We start from the raw sequence: 9,750 nt of genomic DNA on the forward strand, positions 1-9,750 counted from the left end.
AGCTAATACTACTGTAGAGCCTCAGTTATCCGAACCGAAACCCTGGAAACCACCTGATGTTCAGTTAGCTGAAAAGTCCATAACTGCGAAGTTGTGTGTAAAATCACTTTGAAACAATGTCTTGTATAAAATGAAATTTGTTGCCTACTCTGATAGAACACTCACTACTCTAATAGCTAGGACAATCATTTTTGGAGTTCAGCTAACTGGAGTTAGTCGGCTAACTGGAGTTAAGATCACTGAGGTGTACCTTTGTTCATACAAGTTACCTGTTACCATTTATTTATTTTTTCAGTGAACAAAATAATTATATTTGTTTGCATTTATGCCATCAAACTTAGTACACAGATGTGCAGTTGATTATCAGTTTCTGATACATATAATACCAAATGTGGTGGGTGTGTTCATCTTCAAGTGAGAAAATACAAAACATTTGAGTACAGTCTTGAGATGTAGGATGGGAGAAACATGAATATGGTGAGTCCAAATAATCCGACAATGGAAAACAGGATCAAATCTTCAGGAAGAGTTAAGAATACTAATTCATCTTTTGTTTATGTACAAATACAAAAAGCAATATTAAAATTTTTATAGGAAAACACCACATGCAGGTATATATTTAAGAATGTGATGTTTGGTGTCATTCATTATATAGTTGCGGCTTCAAGATATTGAATATTTCTCACACATTGTGACTACTATTAAAGTGGATATTTTATCTTAGTAACCTGCAGATGTCCATTAAGTTTCTAAAGTGGGCACCTGAGTTGGAAAGCTTAATATCAATCAATTCCAAGTATACCAAGTCATAATAGAAATCCATGTACGATAATCATATATCATCATCATTATGGAATTGATTGATACAATACACTAAAATAATGTCCTTATAGTCGGTAGGCAAAAAGCCCCTCAGAATCATAAGTTAATTGGCATCAGTCAATTCCACATCCATAATAAATTTTGCTTGCTCTCGCTAAAAAATGTGCACCATGCACTGAAATCATAGTTCAGGGGCTTGAAGTAAATATTTCTCAATAAAGAGCTTTTCAAATTGATCTGTCCACTGTTCATGTGAAATGATTAAACAATATACAATACAGTTGATAGTAGTTAAATGCATGTACAATATGTACATAGATGTAGGTAAACTAAAAACCAACACCCCTCAGCAGTCATGCCACACTACATTGTCACTCAGAGAACACTAGGTCAAGGAACACTTAATTCTAGAGTCCATATAGTGCAGGTGGGGGTTGAATTAGTACTCTACACATAGGTGGCTTCAAGAATTTTTGTGATTGGTTTCTGTTCAGGAGCATAGCTAAACTTTTGGTGAAGACTGAAAATAAATAAATAAATAAAAGGCAATGATTTGCTAAGAAGACTGCCCTCCACTAAATTATATTAATATCACTGAGAAAATCCTACATAGCTCGCTACACTACTTCTCTAAATACTGTGACTGCTTTATTAGAGTGATAGACTGCTCTATTAGAGTATCTCAATCTGAATGTCTTGTGCCTTTGCAAATCCATGGCCAGTTTCTGGAAACCTAAGAAACTCCCCCTGCTACATGAAAGTGTATACCCAAGCAAGCCATGAGGATGACCCACTGACCTGGTTTAATTAAATAGAGGTGTGTGCTAAGTCCTACATACCATGTAGGCACTGTTAATACATGTTCACCTACAAACATAACTTATGTACGCAATATGCAAACAATAATCAAAGGATACGATATATGACAATTTCAATTGGCTCCATGAAATGGAGAATGTTATTCAAAGAGTAACTCAACCACTTCAACCATAACCATTGGATCGGTGTTAGTGGCTTAGGATCTTCAATAAGCATTATTAATTGTGTATCTGCAAACACAAACAACAACAGGAATGATGACCACCTTCTGAGTTATCACAGAAGAATTATCAAGGGAACAATAAAGCACATTATCTTAGAGGAACACTGTTAACAAGATAAATAACACTGTTCTCTCGTCCAGCAAACAACTAATGTTCTATGGACACAGATTTTTGTACAAAATAGTATTAGCTAGTTATGCAATGGCATCATTTTTTATACAATGACATTTACAGAGCACACAACACACATAATAACACAAAGATGTCTCTGCCTCTACAGTTTCATAACAGCAGACCATCCCTCTTCAGCACTTTTCAGTCTGATGCCTAATGGAGTAGATGCGTATATGTTAGTGATGACACCAAGAAGCTTCTCTAAATAAATTCAAAGGAATTAATGAGGATAGCAATAAAGGATCATCATTTAAATGTCTTAAGCAATAAGAATGTGTCATTGGGGCAGTGGAAAAAGTCAGACAAAACAGACCTCGACCTCGGAAATCAAGTAATTGACCAACAGCACTGGCCTCACGGCAAGAATGTAGTGAGGGAAATGTGCATTCACTCAGTTTCTCTGCCATTTTTTGTGTTTAGATAAGTGAGTGACAGAAGCACCCATAATATCAACATTACCATATTCACATGCAGGTCTCACGAGGGATTTAAAAGCAACAGCAACAGTATACAATGGCCATCTGGTGTAACTTCATAACTTAACTAACACGCATGTACAGTTATGATGCAGCCATCTGTCTGCAATGTAAACAAGTTTCTTAGTAGTACATCAACATATGCATGAACCTGGCCAGGGTGAAAGACTATTAAGGTATAACATTTATATTGCATTATTGTATCCAGCTAGTACTTGAAATATTACTTTGTTTAGAATTTTACATGATACTCAAATTCATGCACACAGTCGCTGGGGATTGTTGGATTGTGCAATAAGGTGCACGATGTACTTTCTTTAGCAAATGTACTTATTTTGCATGCAGATAAAAAGCACGCAGTATTCTAGATATGTGACCCACTGAGCGAAAACCAGACTTGTTACAAAATTCATTTTAACTAATTTGGTGAGTACTTTTACGATAGACAGCAAGAAGAGCAAAAAGATCAATCTACACAGTTTCAATGTGGAAAATAAATTACAGGCACTCGTTTAATTGATTATAAGTCAGGAGTGCAGCACAGGGGCAGAGAACAGTATTCAAAAGTGTTGGGGGAGGGGCAAGTCATGTGGGGTGGCTGTAAGTTACAAATCATTAACTGTACCTTAGTGTACTTTAATGTTTTAAGAGCATGAGTTTTCAATGGTACATATGTACTCGAATAGGATACTGCTATAATGTTATAGTATAGCGGCGTAGCCCCAAAACTGGCAGTATAGTGCACTTTTTCATATAACCATGAAACTTTCCACATAAATAGTACTCCTCATGACATGTAATTTTAGATATAGTGCCATTGCTGAGTTGACCTTTGGTGACTTTTACGGCCATTTTTGTACAGAAAATTGATCATTTTTGTCTTTAACTCCCTGAGGCAATAATTAACTTGTTAAAACATGGTACCAAAATAAAGAGCTTACTGATCGAAACAACTTGGTTTTTATTTGAAGTCAATGGGTGATTTCATTACAAAGTTATGACCATTTTTACTAGCAGCAAAATTTGGTAAATTTACCTGCCCTTGAGGTGTGAATTACCTGTGGGCAGATAATTATGCATAAATTTATCAAATTTTGCAGCTAATAAAAATACTTATAACTTAAGAATAAAATCACCTAATAAAAACCCAGTTGTTTCGATCAACAAGATCTTTTGTTTGGTACCATGTTTTAACAAGTTAATTACTACCCCAGGGAGTTAAAGACAAAAATGGTCAATTTTCTGTACAAAAATGGCAGTAAAGGTCACCAAAGGTCAAATCAGCGATGGCACTATATCTGAAAATACATGTATTCAGGACTACTATTTGTGTGGAAAGTTTCATGGCTTTATGAAAAAGTGCACAATTTTTTGGTTGTGCCGCTATACTATTACGGCAATGTCTATCATTAAGATACTGTACAATTAGATACATCAGTAAATGAAGGCATTTCAGATAGACTCATGCTCTTGATTACGTATAGATAATGTGTTAATGAAGACATACTGAATGCCAACTTATATGATTCCGCTGAATGTTCTATTAGAATAGTTAGGTGACTGCTCTAATGGAGTATATCGATATCGTGCACTCCCAACACTGATTCATGCGGTATTCCATTCTTGCATAACCTTTAGCACAAATCCCAGCAAATCAAGGCAAAGTAGGTTGGCTAATGACTACAGTGGTTGCTATACTTTGGAAATTGGGTATTGGAAAAAGTGAGGGGGCACTGCCCCCCTCCCCTTTCCTCATTTCTCCACCCCTGGTGCAGCAGGCCAGAGTTGAGGCTTAATCAATTTTTAAACCATGAACTGGGCAAGGTATAGTTTTTGGCCTATGCTTGAAGCTTAGAAACAGCGATGATAAAGTTATACTTTACCACAATGTAAACAAGCACACAACTTCTGTTTGCTAAGCCGCACAGAAATGAAACAGAGATAATTATTCTTCCATCCCACTGAAGCCATACATCAAAGTAGACAACTGGGAGTATATGGTATTTAAACCCCAGTGCATGGTAGTTAAACTCCAGTATACATATATGAAAATTACACATTAAATTGCAATTAAAGCAAATTGAAGCCATACACACTATAAAACTACATGTTCAGCAAAACTGAAGCCATACCATTACAAAAACTAAATATTCAGCAAAAACAATTAAGCCATACACAACATGCTTACTAACACATTCTTGATGAACTTGACTACTTCAAAGTGTGGGATAGAAGCTAGTTAAATCCCACCTGCACTTGTAGGATATCTAGTTATCAACTTTGCCAAGGTTTGATAACAACAATATCCTTGGGGTTTACTATAATTTACTTTCCATGAAGAGGTGAATCCAGTAATATCTTGGATGATTTAATTCGTGTCTTCTTCACTATTTACTGAAGTGATGAAATTATTATTGTAGAATGCATTTAACCCGATGTATGAATTTCAATAGATTCAACTAAAAAAAGAATTATGCAAACAAGTCGGGTTTCCACTCAGTGGGTCACACATTCTTTAAACAATTACAACAGCTTATTACATTATCCACACATTTTAGACATTTTCAAGTTAGTCCCATTTCAGATTTGCATAATTGTCAGTGATCATAACCAGCTGTTTTCGCAAAATTATATTTTGAACTGGGTAAAATATGCATGCTACATAAAAAATTACGAACATCAGTTTGAATATGTACTTTCAGTATGCACTGAAACAAAGCTCAAATAAATACTGAAATCCTATACATAATCAAATTTGCTTGTTCGTAGATAGTAAGGAAATCATTGCAGTGTTTTTGCATTCATACAGCAAAAGGCACATAAGATGTGGAGTGCTTATTTACAGCATGCACGGTAGAAGTAAAGTTTACTTCCATTATTCAGTTCTTTGTTGAATGACTTTTCTTCTTTGTCCATAGGGAGAAGCACTATACCTGGATGAATCATTGTGAACAAGTCTCACCTTCGTAACTTACAGTTATTGGTAAGTTATAATCAATTAAATAAGTGCCTGTACTTTATTATCGTTCCTGTGCAAATCAAATTTATTGCTGTTCCAACTGTCTAGCGCCATAACTCTGAGACTATTCATTATAAAAAGCTGAAACATTGGCTGTCTATTCTCCTTTGTTATGATAGATAACAGAGAAGCAATAAAATTGAATTCGAGGACTATGCGAAATTAATGTTAACGTGCTTTAAACTACTCTCCCCTAAACCTTAACTGTTAGTTATCTCATTACAGAAATTAGTAACCAGTTAGCTGAAATTAGTAACCAGTTAGCTGATGGCATACAATAACAACATACTAATGTAATTGCCTAGTAGCATCAAGAGTTCATAAGATACTCCTTTTTTTGTATTATGAACTCTTGGTAGCATTATGTAATAGTTGTATCATGTACCCGAGTGATTTGCCTGATATGTACACCCAAGCTTGAGGGCAGTTAGGCCCGAGAGCGTGGGTGTACATATCAGGCAAATCACGAGGGCACGTGATACAACTGATATGTACCATGTGGTGGGCGACTAATCACCCAAGCCAATACGAGGCAACCCACTGGATTTATTATATAGAGACTCTTGTAAAATTCGATTATGGGTCAGCAGCAAGTAACGTTACAGTTACGTGTTAACATAAACGGGAAAATCCTATGAATATCACGGAAACACTCAATTTTGCGATTTAACAAGTGTTTCAAAGTTGCTACATCGTTTAACCACTGTTTACAATGTTTTCTAAACATCCAGAGGGGTAAGCTTCACTGTAGAGTGGTTACCTCGTGATATACGAAAAGTGGGCGTGGTACGTAATCAAACACGCAGATACGCGATTGTAAATTAACCATGACACTAGTTCTCACCTTAAACTTCCGTTTGTCAACTCATAGGGTGGTAAGGGTGTCGAATCGCCTTCGTATGAGTGCTGTAGAATGCAAAATCGTGTTCATGGTTTTCATCACGTGAGTAATAATAAACTCCCACAATCGAATACTGCTAGGATTCTTATAAAAACAAACAACGTTACCTCATCAGATATATTAAGGCCATGGTACATTTAAATGTATCATGGCCAGCCATGGTTTATTTTAAATGTACCATAGCCAGCCATGGTTTAACTTAAATGTACCATGGCCAGCCAGGGTTTATAAGATATGTACCCTGGAATTTGGCTTTGAAGTTAGGTGGTTTCATGGTACATATACTAGTTAAAGCACTGCCATTGCTCACGCAATATGGAAAAAATAGCACTTGGACTTGGTCTCGAACCTAATACAGCACTTGGCTTCGCCTCGTGCTGTATTAGTCTCTCGCCCACACCCTCGTGCTATTTTTTCCATATTGCACGAGCAATGGCGGTGCTTTAACTGGTTTATTGTGGCTGCGAAGAGTGGGGGTGACACCAAGCATCAGGAGATAAGTGCCTATCCGCGTAAGTTCGAGACCGTGTGTATTGCAGTGATTCAGCATGACAAAGCTAGCTAGCTATGTATCTTTAATTGATTTGAGCTGCCAAGAGCGACAGTAAGTGGCCAACTGCTTGTTCCTTGGTTGAGGCCTGGCTTAATGCCCATGAGTAAGTCTATGACTTTGTTATAGAGAGGCTTGATATTGTGTTTAGCGGGTGAGAGTGCATTTATAAAAGCCATGGTGTGGTGCTGGGAATGATACCACGAAGGCAACTGGAAGCGAATTAACTTAGCATGTTCCACCTGGCTGTACAATGTGGACAGAAGTCACTTTGTAGTGTTGATAATGCCATCTGCTCTGTTCCTTCGCTAACTGCATTCGCTAAGAGTGGCTTTCAAGGTAATTTGCTCACTTGTGTTTAGGTCATGACATTGTTCTATGTGTTTATGATACATCATAATTGTTGAATGGCTTCATAACATTGCAGTGGTTTGGTGAAAGGAATGTGATAATGTGTCTGGCATTGGTCATGCTTTGGTCAACTTGTTTATTGTTTCAACAGTACTGTATTGGGATCAAAGGGAAAATACAGCACACTTGGGCAAACACAGCATAGTTGAAACAAATACAGCACACTGCCAGCTTAGAAGTGTGCAGCTAGGTGTACAATATGGAAATAAAAGTACACTTTTTACTTTGATCTTTTCACCCAAAGTACAGTAAATAAAACTAAGATTAATTGTCACTTAAACATGATAACAAAGTATAATTTTCACTGGTGAGGTAAAAATTTTGACCAAAAGCTATTATGGTAAGGTAAAAATTCTCACCTAGCTATTATGGTAAGGCAAAATTTTTCACCTAGTTAACACCTATGTAGCTATCTAACTGTTTTCTTATGTTCTGTACAGATTCATCTGATCCTAGCACTAGCTACATGACACATTTCAAGAGGGTATCAGGTGTGGTACTACAATTGTTCACTGTGGTCAAAGCCAGTCAAGATTGATTTTCAATTCAGTTGACTTTTACCGAAAATAATTGTCCAATGACCTGGTTCCTTACCTTTTGTGCACTACTTACTTGCACAGCTTTGACCAAGCTGGGAAAACAGGATCATCGTGCAAAATCAGCCTTGTGTTTTGACCAGTCACAAACTAGTACAGTGGCTGATTGGAACGACCCTTTGCATCTCTCTAGCATCAGTGATCCTAGCACTACTCATGCAGTGATGATTGAAACAACTCAGTTGATTGTTTTGTTACTGGGATAGGCAGCTTAAGCTGATATTATCCCAGGGAGCTGTGAGCAATTTAGGCCACTCCAAGAAAATTCATTGTTTTCCATTTCCCGCCCGCATGCAGATTCTCTTCCCGCATGGTCATTCATTATTGCTGTCAACTGAACATTTATTCATTATTTATACTGTGATTGCATAGCAGTAACTAGTTTAGCATTCAGAAAGCCTATTTAGTTAGCTTTTCACTGTTCAGGTTCTTAATCTAACTATTTCTACTGTATTCTACCCGCTGTTAGTTATGAAATTTCGAAAATTAGTATCTATAATGAATAATGAACCACCCACACCACATGTATTTTTGAGGTCAATGAAATGGGAAACAAGGAATTTTTTGGAATGGCCTTATATACATATACATACAACAAACTTATAATATTAGTTACACTATACAACAAACTTATAATATAAGCTACATACAACAAACTTGTAATATTAGTTGTAAGAGATGTGTCACATGCATAGTCAGCTAGGACGAGAGCTAGGATCATGCTATATCAACTGTCATAGTGGAGGAGGAACATTGAAAATCTTAGTGGCACTGAACAGTTTCGTTGAGCCGTGTGAGACAGGAAATTTATATGCTTCGTTTCCCGGAAATGGCGGCCCAGACTGATAAATAATTTGATAGAGTCTGATATGGGTCGGTTAATTAGCTCAGTAGTTACTTGCATGCCGGACATCAACTCACCTAGTTCGAACACCGACCGCAGTCACAGCAACTTAGCTACCCCGCGAATGACTGATCTCAGTCGAGTCCGCCGGTTCGATACACGATGATAATCTGAGATGCAGTCTTCTTATCGGCCTAGCGGGAGAATAACCAGATTTTCAAGTCTCGCCTGATTTCAACTCACGGTGAAGGCGGTACAATATGATGCAATAATGTACAAGTAAGGTGATAACGAATGCATGATGCAATCATACCTGCATGAACTCAGAAAACGAGGTGATCGAGACTCTGATCGAGACCCTAACTGTGAACGACGGTTAGTGACTGCCGGTACACGAGAACGTTCAACTATTTCTCGCTTTCAAAATGACATGCATCAGTCGCGAACAGTGTTGAAACCTGGTCACATTTGTCCGGTTTTTACATATTAGATCACGTGCGAAAGGAATTAGTGTACTAACGCGTCAGTCTAGCGAGCCACGCCCAATTACCGGGATTAGTGTCTGTAGGCATATGTCCATGCCACTTGGTCCATGCCCAGTAGTATTGTAGTCTGTATGTAGCTATGCACGAATCCATGTCCTTTGCTGTCTGCAGGCTTACGTGGAGCCACGCCCACTAATTGATTGTTATTACATGAGGACATAGTATGGTCTTGCGGTAGGCCAGCTTCTTTCGTAACCCTATATAAATTCTGCATGCATGGTTGCTGTCTAAATGCCAAAAGAGACTGAATTGTTCAACAGCTGTATGTCTGTATCACTGTGACACTTGCTATAGCTACATATCTATCTATCTATCTATCTATATAAAGCTGAAAATGTCTGTCTGTCTGTCTGTCTGACGGTCACGCTG

General features: G+C 37.5%; 1 long non-coding RNA gene across 5 annotated transcripts; it reads right to left on the reverse strand.

Annotated features, from left to right (window-relative positions):
* Window positions 1–307: 307 nt before the first annotated feature.
* On the reverse strand, window positions 308–9,326 carry LOC136269174 (uncharacterized). 5 transcript variants are annotated; one of them, XR_010707244.1, is made up of 5 exons: window positions 9,150–9,326; window positions 8,914–9,030; window positions 4,708–4,974; window positions 1,740–1,871; window positions 308–517 (listed from the first exon to the last, which is right to left on the reverse strand). It is a non-coding gene; the product is annotated as an uncharacterized lncRNA (long non-coding RNA). The 5 variants fall into 5 exon arrangements; XR_010707243.1 differs by having other exon boundaries at window positions 4,704–4,974; XR_010707240.1 differs by lacking the exon at window positions 4,708–4,974.
* Between the last annotated feature and the right edge of the window lie 424 nt (window positions 9,327–9,750).

Source organism: Dysidea avara, chromosome 10 (genome assembly GCF_963678975.1).
Source record: "Dysidea avara chromosome 10, odDysAvar1.4, whole genome shotgun sequence".
NCBI lineage: Eukaryota > Metazoa > Porifera > Demospongiae > Dictyoceratida > Dysideidae > Dysidea > Dysidea avara.